The sequence below is a fragment of the Nycticebus coucang genome, chromosome X (assembly GCF_027406575.1).
Source record: "Nycticebus coucang isolate mNycCou1 chromosome X, mNycCou1.pri, whole genome shotgun sequence".
NCBI lineage: Eukaryota > Metazoa > Chordata > Mammalia > Primates > Lorisidae > Nycticebus > Nycticebus coucang.
The window spans coordinates 111,180,852-111,198,536 of record NC_069804.1 but is presented as its reverse complement, the minus strand read 5'-3'; the positions used below and the strand labels follow the sequence as shown (position 1 = coordinate 111,198,536).

The window sequence follows — 17,685 nt, the reverse complement described above, 5'->3', positions numbered from 1 at the left end:
TCAGCTCAGTGCATATTTTTGGAAGGTGATTTATTAAATGTTTGTCAAAATTCAATGGGTATACACCTTGTTTTTGTTTGTATTTTTAGGCTAGTTAAGTGAAGCAGTGGGAGTGGATAATACATGTTGATAATACACATTAACCTCTATGATTTTTTCCTATGGAAACATAGTCACAACTGTGCAAAATGATATGTATAGGAATGTTCATTGCTCTACTGTTTATAGCAGTGAAAAATTGGTAATTTAAATTTCCATCCCGGGTAAAATGATTAAATTCCAGCAGTTCCATAATTTGAATACTATCTAGCCATTAAGAGAAGTGAAGGGGTGGTGCCTGTGGCTCAGTGAGTAGGGCGCCGGCCCCATATGCTGAGGGTGGCGGGTTCAAACCCAGCCCCAGCCAAACTGCAGCAAAAAAATAGCCGGGCGTTGTGGCGGGCGCCTGTAGTCCCAGCTGCATGGGAGGCTGAGGCAAGAGAATCGCGTAAGCCCAAGAGCTGGAGGTTGCTGTGAGCCACGTGACGTCATGGCACTCTACCCAAGGATGGTACAGTGAGACTCTGTCTATACAAAAAAACAAAACAAAACAAAAAAGAAGTGAGGTAGATGCATACAGCATGTACTCAGTGAAAAGTGACAAAAGCAAATTGAATAAAACATGTAAGATTAGGTTTTAAGTAATCGTTAAAACTTTGTGAATGGGGTGTGATAGGAAGAACAATGACCACTCCCCCATCACAGATCTCCATGTCCTATTCCTTGGAACCTGTGAATATGTTATGTTACATGATGCTGGTAATTAAGGTTGCTAATTAGTTGACCTCAAAATGGGGAGATACCCTGGATTATTTGGTTGTGCCTGATGTAACCACAAGGATCCTTTCAAGAGAGAAATCGAGAAGGGGATGTGAAAATGGAGGCAGAGGTATTTGAAGATGTTATGCTGTTGGCTTTGAAGATGGAGGAAGAGGCCACAAACCAAGGAATGGAAGAATGCATCTCTAAAAGCTGGAGAAAGCAAGGAAACATTCTCCCATAGAACTCCAGGAGTGTGACTCTGCTGATTTGTTGATTTCAGCCCAATGAAGCTTAATTCCAACTTCTCATTTCCAGAACTGTAAAGAGAATAAACGTGTTGTTTAAAGCTGCCTATTTGTGGTAATTTGTCACAGCAGCACTAGGAAACTAATACTAAAGGAAAGATGATTACTTGATACTTTAATATCACATTAACAGCACTTTCTTTTTTTTTTTTTTTTGTAGAGACAGAGTCTCACTTTATGGCCCTCGGTAGAGTGCCGTGGCCTCACACAGCTCACAGCAACCTCCAACTCCTGGGCTTAAGCGATTCTCTTGCCTCAGCCTCCCGAGTAGCTGGGACTACAGGCACCCGCCACAACGCCCGGCTATTTTTTGGTTGCAGTTTGGCCGGGGCCGGGTTTAAACCCGTCACCCTCGGTATATGGGGCCGGCGCCTTACCAACTGAGCCACAGGCGCCGCCCAACAGCACTTTCTAACAGGCCTATCTGAAGATCATCTAATTCTTTAAGTCTAGAGATTTGTAATTTAGTACAATTTAATTAGAGTCCAATAATTTTATACTTCTGTAAAACTGATAAAATATAGTGATATTATTTTCTGTTGACCTAAAGAAGATACCACAATGGGGCGGGATAGGTGGAGCACAAAGGATTTGGGGGGCAGTGAAACTACTCTGTATGACACTATTTTTTTTTTTTTTTGAGATGGAGTCTCAGTCACGCTAAGTAGGGTGCTGTGGGTGGCATCATAGCTCACAGCAACCTCAAACTCTTGGGCTTAAGTGATTCTCTTGCCTCAGCCTCCGAAGTAGCTGGGACTACAAGCACCCACCACAATGTGCCGCTATTTTTAGAGACAGGGTCTCACTCTTGCTCAGGATGGTCTCTAACCCATGAGCTCAGGCAACCTACCCACCATGGCCTCCCAGAGTGTAAGGATTACAGGTGTGAGCCACCATGCCCAGCCTACTCTGTATGAAACTATTAATGTAATAGTGCCTACATAGCATTATACATTTGTCTAAACCTGAAGAATGTGCAACACCAAAACTCAACCCTAATGTAAGCTGTTGACTTCGGGTAAAATGAAGTGTTGATGTAGTTTTGTCAAGTGTAACAAATGCACCACTCCAATGGGGGATGCTGAGAATGAGGGAGGCTATGTACATGTGGAGGCAGTGGATATATGGAAAAATCTCTGTACTTTCCTCAATTTTGCTGTGAATATAATACTGCTCTAAAAAACTAAAGTCTTAAATAAAACCTAGAGCATAACATTATTGAATAAAACAATCGTGATAGTACTGACAATTGATTTAATAGGACTGTCTCAGCCCTGAAACTGTAATTTTAATGCATCTTTATAGAAATAAAACTATGTACTAAACTGTGTGTTAAATAGTAAAAACAAAAGACACCACAATTTTAGTTCCTGTTGCCCTGTAGAACATGAACCAGATTTGATTCTAATTTAGCAACCTTATTTTAGCATTCCTTTTTTTTTTTTTACCAGCTGTATATAAAATACCAGTTTTCATATCCTCTTTTGAGTTCACTTTGCCATCCTTTTGGTTTCCTCTTCAATGAGTTTAAATCAGACTTTGACACATGCTCATGCTATTTGTTTCTTTTTTTTTCCTACTATATTTTGAGAACCATACTTTAACTGCGATTTCATTTTTGTAAAAAAAATAAACAACAAAAAACAAATTAACAGTGCAGGAAGGTGGAGGAAAATGCTCCAAACTCTTTTTAGCAGTTCTCTGTTTGGGAAGGTAGGGAAGCTTATTGGGGATTTCTCCCGTGCTAAGTGTTTTGCAAAATTTATATTTTGCATAAATTCATGTGATATTCATAATCAGAAAAATTATATTAAAAAGTAAAATACATATGAAAAGTGATTCACACATTGTGTTCTCAACAAGTTTAAGCTCTGCCGGAAGAGCGAGACATATGTTTTATACAACTAACTAGAAATACAAGAAGTTATGATAGTTGTTTTTTTTTTTTTATAAAGCCAAAAATTTTAATATGTAAAGGTTACACACAATACACTATGTTAAAATTTCACAAATCACAAGAGGGTAAGTATGTACATGCATCAGTTTCTTTTAGGCCTCGGAGCCTGCGCTCACTGAAGCACCCTGAATGTTCTCTCTCTCTTTCTCTGACATTTTCTCTTACCTTTTTTTTTTTTATTGTTGGGGATTCATTGAGGGTACAATAAGCCAGGTTACACTGATTGCAATTGTTAGGTAAAGTCCCTCTTGCAATCATGTCTTGCCCCTATAAAGTGTGACACACACCAAGGCCCCACCCCGCTCCCTCCGTCCCTCTTTCTGCTTCGCCCCCATAACCTTAATTGTCATTAATTGTCCTCATATCAAAATTGAGTACATAGGATTCATGCTTCTCCATTCTTGTGATGCTTTACTAAGAATAATGTCTTCCACGTCCATCCAGGTTAATACGAAGGATGTAAAGTCTCCATTTTTTTTAATGGCTGAATAGTATTCCATGGTATACATATACCACAGCTTGTTAATCCATTCCTGGGTTGGTGGGCATTTAGGCTGTTTCCACATTTTGGCGATTGTAAATTGAGCTGCAATAAACAGTCTAGTACAAGTGTCCTTATGATAAAAGGATTTTTTTCCTTCTGGGTAGATGCCCAGTAATGGGATTGCAGGATCAAATGGGAGGTCTAGCTTGAGTTTTCTCCATACTTCCTTCCAGAAAGGTTGTACTAGTTTGCAGTCCCACTAGCAGTGTAAAAGTGTTCCCTTCTCTCCACATCCATGCCAGCATCTGCAGTTTTGAGATTTTGTGATGTGGGCCATTCTCACTGGGGTTAGATGATATCTCAGGGTTGTTTTGATTTGCATTTCTCTAATATATAGATGATGAACATTTTTTCATGTGTTTGTTAGCCATTCGTCTATCATCTTTAGAGAAGGTTCTATTCATGTCTCTTGCCCATTGATATATGGGATTGTTGGCTTTTTCATGTGGATTAATTTGAGTTCTCTATAGATCCTAGTTATCAAGCTTTTGTCTGATTGAAAATATGCAAATATCCTTTCCCATTGTGTAGGTTGTCTCTTTGCTTTGGTTATTGTCTCCTTAGCTGTACAGAAGCTTTTCAGTTTAATGAAGTCCCATTTGTTTATTTTTGTTGTTGTTGCAATTGCCATGGCAGTCTTCTTCATGAAGTCTTTCCCCAGGCCAATATCTTCCAGTGTTTTTCCTATGCTTTCTTTGAGGATTTTTATTGTTTCATGCCTTAAATTTAAGTCCTTTATGATAGTTGTTTTTGAAAGAAGGAGGCTACCATCTATTTTTTTTTTTTAAGAGACAGAGTCTCACTTTGTCACCCTTGGTAGAGTGCTGTGGCATCACAGCTCACAGCAACCTCCAGCTCTTGGGCTTAGGCAATTCTCTTGCCTCAGCCTCCCAAGTAGCTGGGACTACAGGCGCCCACCACAATGCCCGGCTATTTTTTCGATGCAGCTTGGCCAGGGCCGGCTTTGAACCCACCACCCTCAGTATATGGGGCCGGCGCCCTACTCACTGAGCCACAGGTGCCACCCTGTAGCTTATCATCTATTGAGTGCTTATATAGTTTCATTTTATCATCACAATGACCCTGTGAAGTAGATCTATCTCTAGTTTTCGGGTAAAGAAGCTGAAGTTGAGAGTCACTTGCCTATGGTCACACAACTAAGGCAAAGACCAAGAATTTTACCCCCGGTCATTCTGATTCCAGAGCTCATATTTTTTCCTTTCTACCATACTACCTCCCATAGATGTTGAGAACCATGCTCTGAACTAGGTAGAACTAAAGTCAGTGAGCATTTTATACTCATCTTTGTCTCTTTAAATGGAGGCAGGTCCGTACACATATCACATAGAAGGAAACAAGCAAAAGACCCTTATTTCTAATATTTATCCAAGTTGGCTTATGGCTTAGCCTGCTCTATGTGGTTCCTTTCCCTCAACACGGTCATATTCTTGGCTTTGGGCTCCAGTCCTTCTTAACTTTCCTTGGCTCTGGTTCCCTGATTTACCAACCTCTGCCTGCTTTTCTTGACTTCCAATTTGCTCTTCTTCATTGGATTGACTCACTCGCCAATGAGACATTCCTCCCACCAGCCTCAATCTCCAGATACCCATACCTGCTAGACAAGCTTCTCTGTCTGCAAGCCAGGAGAGTGGGATTAAACAGGAATAACCAGGTCAGAAAATTAGACCTTCCCTGGGTGTGGCATGGGAGAATCATGTGTTTAGGGGGCCAAGGAAAGAATCTAGCACCCGAGGAGAAAAGCAGGAACTTATTTAATTAAGAATGAAATTGAAAGCTGGAGTTTGAAGGATGGGAAGCAAATAACAGGACAAATCTAAAATCTATGTGTACAGCCTGGCCTGGAAACCAGTGGGGCCTTAGGTGCTGAGACAGGAATGGAAGGAATGCAAATATTCAGTTGTAGTGAATACTTCTGAGTAAAGTGTGGGAGCATTGGAGAAAGAGAGATTCAATTCTGACTGAGGAGTTGAGGAGATACTCAGAAGATGTGATATTTGCGCTAAACATTGATGAACAGTGGGGTTTCCATTGGCAGTGGTGATCAATGGGGGTGCGTTTTAACAGAAGGCACATTACCAAGCAGACATAGAGGTGTCAAAGTTCATGACATACCCCTTGGCAATGGGCAAAGAGACACCTTATTGTTGATGGTACTCTTGTATCAGTCAGAGACAAATAAGACTGACAGTCCTTTGTTCATCCTAGCTTGATGCCTGAGTTGGTGGCCAGAGCTGTTTCCTGCCTGGGGCACATAAAATTCTAATGCTGGACTCTCATTGTCTTTCTGGATCTTAAGGGAGAAAGAATCAGAAACACTAGTTTCATAAATAATTACTGAGGCTCGGGGAATATTTTTAAATGTTAGGCAGATGTAGTGATTATTCTGGACACAGGTAATGTAAGCAAGGAGTTACAGCAAAACCAATGCATGCTTTCAATTGCTACCTAGCTTGGGTTCTGGGGCAGGGGTGCAGTAGGACATGGATATGTGTCATCCAATTCATAAAACTGGTTGCCATGAAAAGAAATACATGGGTCACAATTAGCTTTCAGAAATGTTATGGATTCTGTCTCAAATAAGAAACTTAAAATTATTTCAGTGAGGCATTATTATTTATTTATTTTTTTGAGACAGAGCCTCAAGCTGTCACCCTGGGTAGAGTGCTGTGGCATCACAGCTCACAGCAACCTCCAACTCCTGGGCTTAAGCGATTCTCTTGCCTCAGCCTCCCAAGTAACTGGGACTACAGGTGCCGGTCACAACGCCCGGCTATTTTTTAGTTGTGGTTGTCATTGTTGTTTGGCAGGCCCAGACTGGATTCGAACCTGCCAGCTCTGGTGTATGTGGCTGGCACCTTAGCTGCTTGAGCTAGGCATTATTATAAATCAGTTGTACAGTCAGGAACCAGGCTAGGTTTCAGTCCCACTTTAGCCATTTATTAGCAGTAATGATCATCACGAGTGGATTATTTAACCTCTGCCTGTTTCTCACCTGAAAAGTGAGTTTAATAATAGTGCATATCTCAAGGTTGTTGGAAATAACAAATACATACATATATATATATATAATAAGCATTAAAAATAGAGTCTGACTGGGCGTGGTGGCTCATCCCTGTAGGTCAAAACCAGCCTGAGTAAGAGCAAGACTCTGTCCCTGCAAAAAATAGAAAAATTAGCTGGAAATTGTGGCACGTGCCTGTAGTCTCCAGTAGTTGGGAGGCTTTGACAGGGGGAATCACTTGAGCCCAGGAGTTTAAGGTTGCCGTGAATTATGGAGATGCCACTACACTGTACCCAGGGCAATAGAGTGAGCCTCTCTATCAAAAGGTAGGGAGTGGGGTGGCTGTTACATATATCATGACTGATAGATGAAAACCCATCTTTTCTGGGCTCAGAAAAAACTAACAAGAAAAAGAAAAAAACAAAAGTTCATGAAATATATTTTCACGGAACAGCAAGTAGTTATAGTGTGGCTGGAATATAGCATGCATTAGGGGAGAGGCACAGTGAAAAATGAGGTTGCAAAAGTAGATTGGGAGGTGGGAGGCCCAGGGAGGGCCTTAAATATATTGGCTGAGACTGCTGAATTAGAATCTGCAAGCACTGGGAGAACCATTGAAAGTTTAAAAAATTATCATACAGGAAAATTGACATTTTAAAGTAATGCACAGTTCTGTGAATTTTAACATGTGTAGATTTATGTAACCACCACTACAATCAGGTCACAGAACAATTCCCTTGTCCTATCACACCTTCCCCATACCCCTAACTCTGGCAACCACTTAGCTCTCCTCTGTTCCTACAGTTTTATCTTTTTGACAGTGTCATATTAATGGAATCATAGAGTACATAACTTCTTGCATTGAATGGTTTTGAGTAGAGAAGTGACTTGGTTAGGGATATTCCCTGAAGATCACTTTGGTGTTTGTGTGAAGGATGGAGAGGGTAAAATAAGAAGCCAGGAGACTAACTGCAGGAGTTCAGACTAGAGACTGCTGTTCCTTTGGCACATGTGGTACATATTCATTAAAAGGCTCATTGTAGTTAATGATGCAGCTGTGGGAAGAAAATGAAACAAAACTAGGCCATGTTTACATATTAGTATGATTACCCAGAGGTTATAATACCACACCCACAGCAACCTAGGCTACAGAAGAATACATACAGTATAGTCCAAATTTTATTTTTTAAAAGAGATTTATATCTATATATTGTATTCATAGTAAAATGTCTGGAAAGTGCATAAATATATACCAAGATCTTTTTTTTTTTTTTTGAGACAGAGTCTCACTCTGTCACCCTGATTAGAGTTCTGTGACATCATAGCTCACAGCAACCTCAAATTCATTTTTTTTTTGAGATGGAGTCTCAACCTGTCACCCTGGGTAGAGTTTGTGGCATCATAGCTCACAGCAATCTCCAACTCTTGGGCTCAAATGATCCTCTTGCCTCAGTTTTTCTATTTTTAATAGAGACGGGGTCTGACTCTTGCTCAGGTTGGTCCTGAACTCCTGAGCTCAAGCAGTCCACCCGCCTCAACCTTCCAGAGTGCTAGGATTACATGCTCTGCTGACATGGTAAATTTTAACAAGTTATTATTCTGTGTTATCAAGAGTTAAAGTACTGTAATGAAATAACTTGGCCAGGATCATAGGCCTAATTAAGGCAAATTAGAGAATGGAATCCAGGGCTCATACCCCTGGTTCAGACCTCTTTTTTAAACTTTTTATTATAAAAATCTTTAAACATAAATAAGAGAGAATAATATAATGAACCCACATTACCATTACCCAGCTCCAATAATTATCATTTTGCCAATCTTATTTCATTTAGCCTCCACTCATTTTTTTCTTTTCATCTGTCTGGAGGATTTCAAAGAAAATTTCACAGAAATTACTTTGTGGCAGAGCATGGTAGCTCATACCTGTAATCTTAGTATGTTGGGAGGCCAAGGCAGGAGGATATCTTCAATGCCAGGAGTAGGAGACCAGCCTGGACAACATAGTAAGATCCCCATCTTTATAAAAATTTTTTTTAGGGTGGCACCCATGACTTAATGGGTAGGGTGCCAGCCACATGCGCTGAGGCTGGCGCATTCTAACCCAGCCTGGGCCTGCTAAACAATGACAACTGCAACAAAAAAAAATAGCCAGGCATTGTGGTGGGTGCCTGTAGTTCCAGATACTTGGGAGGCTGAGGCAAGAGAATCTCTTAAGCCCAAGACCTTGAGGTTGCTGTGAGCTGTGACCCCATGGCACTCTACCCAGGGCAACATAGTGAGACTCTGTTTCAAAAAAAAAAAAAAAAAAGCGTAACCACCATGTCATCACATCCAACAAAACTGACAATAATTTTTTTGTTTTTCAGACAGAGTCTCACTCTGTTGCCTAGGCTAGAGTGCCATGGCATCATCCTATCTAACAGTATTCTCAAACTCCTGGACTCAAGTTATCCTCTTGTCTCAGCTAGAACTACAGGTCCCAGCCACAAGACCCGGCTAATTTTTCTTTCTTTTCTTTTCTTTTTTTTTTTTTTTTTTTTAGTATAGAGAGAGTTTTTCTCTTGTCCTGGCTGGTGTTGAACTCCCGAGGTCAAGGGATCATCCTCCCTTGGCCTCCCAGAGTGCTGGGATTATAGGCGTGAGCCATCAAGTCCAGCCTGACAATAATTTCTTAATTACCAGTCTATATTCAAGTTTCCACAATTAATTTCAAGATTTTTTTTTTTTTGGTAGAGACAGAGTCTCACTTTATCGCCCTAGGTAGAGTGCCGTGGTATCACACAGCTCACAGCAACCTCCAACTCCTGGGCTTAGGCGATTCTCTTATGTCAGCCTCCCAAGTAGCTGGGACCACAGGCGCCCGCCACAACACCCGGCTATTTTTTTTTTGTTGTTGTTGTTACAGTTTGGCCAGGGCTGGGTTTGAACCCGCCACCCTCAGTATATGGGGCCGGCGCCCTACCTACTGAGCCACAAGGCGCTAGCCTCGAGATATGTTTTTATAGTTGGTTTGTTCAGATTAGGATAAGGTCCACTCATTGCATTTGGTTGATAAATTCTCTTAATTCTCACTTTTTCTCCCATCATCTTCTTCCTTTTTTTTTTTCTTTTTCTTTTTTTTTTGCAGTTTTTGACCGGGGCTGGGTTTGAACCCACCACCTCTGGCATATGGGGCCTGCGCCCTACTCCTTTGAACCACAGGCACCACCCTTTTTGCATTCTTTTTTTTTTTTTGAGACTGAGTCTCACTTTGTCACACTTGGTAGAGTGCTGTGGTGTCACAGCAAACTCAATCTCTTGGGCTCAAGCAATTCTCTTGCCTTAGCTTCCCTAGTAGCGGGGACTACAGGTGCCCACCAAAATGCCCTGCTGTTTTTAGAGGCTAAGTCTCCCTCTGACTCAGGCTGGTCTCAAACCTGTGAGCTCAGGCAATCCACCCACCTCTGCCTCCCAAGTGCTGGGATTACAGATGTGAGCCACTGCGCCCGGCCCTCTTTCCTTTTTTTTATGTCGCTGATTTGTTGAAGAAAGTGAGTCATTTTTTTCTCTGTACACTATCCAGCACTCTGGATTTGGTTAATTGCTTCCTCATAGTATTGTTTAACTTGTCCTTTGTTCCCTGAATTTCCTGTGAATCAATAATTAAAGATTTGATTAGATTTAGTGGGAAAGAGAGAGAGAGAGAGATTTTTTTTTAGGCAAAGATACCTGGAAAATGGTGCAATGTACTTCCTACCGTGCCACATTATGATGTGCATTATGACTGCATATCTCATTTTGATTGCTGCTAAGATTGACCAATGGATTCAGATGATGCCAGCTTATCCCCCCATGATAAAGATCCCCACCAACCTTTTACCTAGTAATCATTCCCTAGATGCATGATTTCATTAAAGAATTGCAAAAAGGAGGCCAGGCCTGGTGGCTCACACTTGTAATCCTCGCACTCTGGAAGGCTGACATTAGTGGATTGCTTGAGCTCAGAAGTTTAAGACCAGCTTGAGCAAGAGAGAGACCCCACGTCTACTAAAAATAGAAAAACTAGTCAGGCGTTCTGGTGGGTGCCTGTGGTCCCAGCTACTTGGGAGGCTGAAGCAAGAGAAGAGAATCACTTAAGCCCAAGAGTTTGAGGTTGCTGTGAGCTATGACACTACAGCACTCTACCCAGGGCAACAGAGTGAGACTGTATCAACAACAAAAAAAGAAAGAACTGCAAAATGGGTGCTTTTTCTAATATTAATATTTTTTCTGCATTTATCAACCATAATTCTCTCATAAATAGGAACTTTACCTCATCAGTTATTTGCTTATTCTGAGTCATAATACATACAGAAAAAGCAGAATAAATGTTTCGGAATATAGACCGAGAATTAAGAAATTATTGTCAGGCTGGACTCATGGCTCACGCCTGTAATCCTAGCACTCTGGGAGGCCAAGGGAGGATGATCCCTTGACCTCAGGAGTTCAACACCAGCCAGAACAAGAGCAAAACTCTCTCTTTATCAGTTTTGTGAGTTATGAGTCGATGCCTTAGCAACCTTCAATGGTGATCAACAAAAATTTTTGTTATTAGTTTCATTATAAATCATATGTTTTTATATATTTAATGTGCTTCAATCAACGCAGTTATTATTCTTTGTTTAATAAACTTTTAATTTTAAAAGTTTTAAATTTACAGAAAAGTTGCAAAGATGATACAAAGAGTTTCTTTCTTTTTTTTTTTTAAGAGACAGAGTCTTACTTTATCGCTCTCAGTAGAGTGCTGTAGCGTCACAGCTCACAGCAACCTCCAATTCCTGGCCTTAGGTGATCCTCTTGCCTCAGCCTCCCAAGTAGCTGAGACTACAGGCACCCACCACAATGCCCGGTTATAATTTTTGTTGTAGTTTGGCCGGGGACTGTTTCAAATCCACCACCCTTGGTATATGGGGCTGGCACCCTACTCACTGAGCCACAGGTGCCGTCCATATAGAGTTTCTTATGTGACTTTCACTTAATTTCTCCTACTTTTTGTTTTGTTTGTTTTGAGACAGAGTGTCACTCTGTTGTCTAGGCTAGAGTGCCATGACATTAGCCTAGCACACAGCAACCTCAAACTCCTGGGCTCAAGCAATCCTCCCTCCTCAGCCACCTGAGTAGCTGGGGCTATAGACACCTACCATGACACTCGGCTAATTTTCTATTTTTAGTAGAGACGGGGTCTAACTTTGCTCAGGCTGGTCTCCAACTCCTGAACTTAAGTGATCCTCCTGCCTTGGCCTCTCAGAGTGTTAGGATTGCAGGCGTGAGCCACCACGCTGGGCCAGTTTCCCTATTCTTAACATCTTACACTACTGTTGTACATCTGTCATAACTAAGGAGCCAATATTGGTACATTGTAATTAAGTAAACTCCATAGTTCATTCAGATTTCACTAGTTTTTTCCTCATGTCCCTTTTCTATCCCAGGATTCCATCCAAAATACCACATTGCATTTAATTGCCATGTCTCCTTAGCCTTCTCTGGTCTGTGGTGGTTTCCCAGACTGTCCTTGTTTTTAACCTAGACAGTTTGAAGAGCACTGGTCTGATACATTTTGTAGAATGTCTTTCAGTTGGAATTTGTATATTATTTTTCTCATTACTAGACTGAGTTTGGGTATTTGGGGGAGGAAGACCACGGAAGCAAAGTGCCATTTTCATTACATTATGTCAAATGTACATAAACTTATCACTGATGATGTTAAGCTTGATCACATGGTTGAGGCAGTGTTTGCCAGGTTTCTTTTTCTTTCTTTTTTTTTTTTTTTAGAGACATAGTTTCACTTTGTCGCCCTCGGTAGAGTGCTGTGACGTCACAGCTCACAGTAACCTCCAGCTCTTGGGCTCAGGCAATCCTCCTGCCTCAGCCTCCCGAGTAGCTGGGACCACATGTGCCCGCCACAACGCCCAGCTATTTTTTGTTGCAGTTTGGCCAGAGCCGGGTTTGAACCCGCCACCCTCAGTATATGGGGCCGGCGCCCTACTCACTGAGCCACAGGCACTGCCCCCAGGTTACTTTGCTGTAATTTCCTTGCTTTCCCATGTTTGTTGGAAGCAAGACATGAAGAGCAGCCCATACTCAAGGGGTGAGGAGTTAAGTTCCACCTCCTTCAGGAGATAGTATTTACACAAATTACTTAGAATTCTTTTGTATAGGAAAGTAGTCTGTTCTTCCCCATTTGTTTATTTGTTCAATCATTTATTTCTTTCAGTATAGGATCATGCATGTATCTTTTATACTTTGGGTTGTAAATACAAGTTAATTTGTGTTGGATTGTGCAAATTATGGATTGGATTGAATGTATTGGATTATACAAGTGATGGTGGAAGTTTAGGGTCCCCACTGAGTCTTTGCTGGCATGATGGGGGTGGGGCCACAGATTTTTTTGTGTGGCATTTGGTTGGAATAGACTGGTTATTGACTAAAAGTTTTTTGTCTCACTAGACTATCCCTTTCCGAGCCCACTAGCTAGAGAGAGCCGACTTTTGTTGGTTTTTTCTTTTTTTTTTTTTTCATTTGGCTGCATCCATTGGCATGTCTAGGTTGCCATCTTCTTCAGCTCCAAGTCTAAGGTACATGAAAGTACCTCAGCACCGTGTAGTTCCTTGGGTCCTGAGATCTCTAGCCTGTCTGTTTTCTTATCTCCACGTTAAAAGTCTTTTTATGTTTGTTCATGTTCAGAGTTTTTAGTTGTACTTAATGGGAGTGATAGGGAAAAGCATGTCTACTTTATCTTCCCAGAAGTAGAATTCCAGCAATTGATTTTTGTATATGGACCTTGTGTCCTACTGCTATGGAGCTCAGGTTGCTCTTGAACTCCTGGGTTCAAGTGATTCTTCCTCCTTGGCTTACCAAAGTGCTGAAAGTATGGTGTAAATCACCACACCTAGCCCAATATATATGCTTTTTAAAAGTATTTGTGAATTTAATTCTTTAAATGCCCATTAGGGCAAATTTATTTCCTTTCATAGGTCCTTTTTCTTTTTATTGTTGGGGATTCATTGAGGGTACAATAAGCCAGGTTACACTGATTGCATTTGTTAGGTAAAGTCCCTCTTACAATCATGTCTTGCCCCCAGAAGGTGTGGCACACACCAAGGCCCAACCCCTCTCCCTCCTTCCCTCTCTCTGCTTTTCCTCCCCCCCACCTCAATTGTCATTAATTGTCCTCATATCAAAATTGAGTACATAGGATTCATGCTTCTCCATTCTTGTGATGCTTTACTAAGAATAATGTCTTCCACTTCCATCCAGGTTAATACGAAGGATGTAAAGTCTCCATTTTTTTTAACAGCTGAATAGTATTCCATGGTATACATATGCCACAGCTTGTTAATCCATTCCTGGGTTGGTGGGCATTTAGGCTGTTTCCACATTTTGGCGATTGTAAATTGAGCTGCAATAAACAGTCTAGTACAAGTGTCCTTATGATAAATTTTTTAACTTTAAAAAAATTGTTTACATTTAGTTCACAATAACATACATTTCCGTATTTTAACAAATACAACTCCATAATTTTCCAGTAACTTTAAAAACAGTAAAACAACAACTTTACAGTTTTGGAGCCTAGAAAATCCAAGATCAAGCCCCTGGTGTTTTGTCTAATTTTGGAATACTTATTCACCACAATAAGAAACCCACTGCCTTTCCAATTCCCTCCACCTCTGATGTCTGACAACCATTAATCTCCTTTCTGACTCTATGGCTTTTCTTGTTTTGTACATTTAATATAAATGGAATCATACTCTATGTGGCCTTTTGTTTCTTTTCTCATTTAGCATAATGTTTTCTTTATTTCTTTTGTCATTTATTTTTTATTCTTGGGGATTAATTGAGGGTACAATAAGCCAGGTTACACTGATTGCAATTGTTAGGTAAGTCCCTCTTGCAATCATGTCTTGCCCCCATAAAGTGTGACACACACCAAGGCCCCACCCCCTCCCTACGACCCTCTTTCTGCTTTTCCTCCCCCCCATAACCTTAATTGTCATTAATTGTCCTCATATCAAAATTGAGTACACAGGATTCATGCTTCTCCATTCTTGTGATGCTTTACTAAGAATAATGTCCTCCACTTCCATCCAGGTTAATATGAAGGATGAAGTCTCCATTTTTTTTTAATGACTGAATAGTATTCCATGGTATACATATACCACAGCTTGTTAATCCATTCCTGGGGGCGGCGCCTGTGGCTCAGTGAGTAGGGCACTGGCCCAATATGCCGAGGGTGGCGGGTTCAAACCCAGCCCTGGCCAAACTGCAACAAAAAAATAGCCGGGCGTTGTGGCGGGCACCTGTAGTCCCAGCTACTCGGGAGGCCGAGGCAAGAGAATCGCGTAAGCCCAAGAATTAGAGGTTGCTGTGAGCCGTGTGATGCCACGGCACTCTACCCGAGGGCGGTAAGGTGAGACTCTGTCTCTACAAAAAAAAAAAAAAAAAGAAAAAGAAAAAACAATCCATTCCTGGGTTGCTGGGCATTTAGGCTGTTTCCACATTTTGGCGATTGTAAATTGAGCTGCAATAAACAGTCTAGTACAAGTGTCCTTATGATAAAAGGATTTTTTTCCTTCTGGGTAGATGCCCAGTAATGGGATTGCAGGATCAAATGGGAGGTATAGCTTGCGTTCTTTGAGGTTTCTCCATACTTCCTTCCAGAAAGGTTGTACTAGTTTGCAGTCCCACCAGCGTAAAAGTGTTCCCTTCTCTCCACATCCACGCCAGCATTTGCAGTTTTGAGATTTTGTGATGTGGGCCATTCTCACTGGGGTTAGATGATATCTCATGGTTGTTTTGATTTGCATTTCTCTAATATATAGAGATGATGAACATTTTTTCATGTGTTTGTTAGCCACTCGTCTGTCATCTTTAGAGAAGGTTCTATTCATGTCTCTTGCCCATTGATATATGGGATCGTTGGCTTTTTTCAGATTAATATGAGTTCTCTATAGATCCTAGTTATCAAGCTTTTGTCTGATTGAAAATATGCAAATATCCTTTCCCATTGTGTAGGTTGTCTATTTGCTTTGGTTAATTGTTTTATTTATTTATTTTTTTGTAGAGACAGAGTCTCACTTTATGGCCCTCGGTAGAGTGCCGTGGCCTCACACAGCTCACAGCAACCTCCAACTCCTGGGCTTAAGCGATTCTCTTGCCTCAGCCTCCTGAGTAGCTGGGACTACAGGCACCCGCCACAACGCCAGGCCATTTTTTGGTTGCAGTTTGGCCGGGGCTGGGTCTGAACCTGCCACCCTTGGTATATGGGGCCGGCGCCTTACCAACTGAGCCACAGGCGCCGCCCTTGCTTTGGTTATTGTCTCCTTAGCTGTACAGAAGGTTTTCAGTTTAATGATGTCCCATTTGTTTATTTTTGTTGTTGTTGCATTGCCATGGCAGTCTTCTTCATGAAGTCTTTCCCCAGACCAATATCTTCCAGTGTTTTTCCTATGCTTTCTTTGAGGATTTTTATTGTTTCATGCCTTAAATTTAAGTCCTTTATCCATCTTGAATCAATTTTTGTGAGTGGGGAAAGGTGTGGGTCCAGTTTCAGTCTTTTACATGTAGACATCCAGTTCTCCCAACACCATTTATTGAATAGGGAGTCTTTCCCCCAAGGTATGTTCTTGTTTGGTTTATCGAAGATTAGGTGGTTGTAAGATGTTAGCTTCATTTCTTGGTTTTCAATTCGATTCCAAGTGTCTATGTCTCTGTTTTTGTGCCAGTACCATGCTGTCTTGAGCACTATGCCTTTGTAGTACAGACTAAAATCTGGTATGCTGATGCCCCCAGCTTTATTTTTATTACTAAGAACTGCCTTAGCTATACGGGGTTGTTTCCGGTTCCATACAAAACGCAGAATCTTTTTCTCCAAATCCTGAAAGTACGATGTTGGTATTTTGATAGGAATGGCATTGAATAGGTAGATTGCTTTGGGAAGTATAGACATTTTAACAATGTTGATTCTTCCCATCCATGAGCATGGTATGTTCTTCCATTTGTTAATATCCTCTGCTATATCCCTTCTGAGGATTTCATAGTTTTCTTTATAGAGGTCCTTCACCTCCTTCGTTAGGTATATTCCTAGGTATTTCATTTTCTTTGAAACTATGGCGAAGGGAGTTGTGTCCTTAATTAGCTTCTCATCTTGACTGTTATTGGTGTATACAAAGGCTACAGACTTGTGGATATTGATTTTATATCCCGAAACATTGCTGTATTTTTTGATGACTTCTAGGAGTCTTGTGGTTGAGTCTTTGGGGTTCTCTAAGTATAAGATCATGTCATCAGCAAAGAGGGAGAGTTTGACCTCCTCTGCTCCCATTTGGATTCCCTTTATTTCCTTGTCTTGCCTAATCGTATTGGCTAGAACTTCCAGCACTATGTTGAATAGTAAAGGTGACAGAGGACAACCTTGTCTGGTTCCAGTTCTAAGAGGAAAAGCTTTCAGTTTTACTCCATTCAGTAAAATATTAGCTGTGGGTTTGTCATAGATAGCTTCAATCAGTTTTAGAAATGTGCCACCTATGCCTATACTCTTCAGTGTTCTAATTAGAAAAGGATGCTGGATTTTATCAAATGCTTTTTCTGCATCTATTGAGAGGATCATGTGATCTTTATTTTTGCCTCTGTTAATATGATGGATAACGTTTATGGACTTGCGTATGTTAAACCAGCCTTGCATCCCTGGGATAAAGCCTACTTGATCATGATGAATGACTTTTTTGATGATAAGCTGTAATCTATTGGCTAGGATTTTGTTGAGAATTTTTCCATCTATATTCATGAGTGAGATTGGTCTGAAATTCTCCTTTTTGTTTGGGTCTTTTCCTGGTTTTGGTATCAGGGTGATGTTTGCTTCATAGAATGTGTTGGGGAAGATTCCTTCTTCCTCAATTTTTTGGAATAATTTCTGCAGTACAGGAATCAGCTCTTCCTTGAAGGTTTGATAGAATTCTGGAGTGAAGCCATCTGGACCAGGGCATTTTTTTTGTTGGAAGATTTTTTATTGTTTCTTTGATCTCAGTGCTTGAAATTGGTC

At 40.9% G+C, this 17,685-nt stretch overlaps 1 pseudogene; it reads left to right on the top strand.

Moving 5' to 3' along the window:
* The first annotated feature begins 5,737 nt into the window (after nucleotides 1-5,737).
* On the top strand, nucleotides 5,738-5,883 carry LOC128578856 (uncharacterized; annotated as a pseudogene).
* Nucleotides 5,884-17,685: the final 11,802 nt, after the last annotated feature.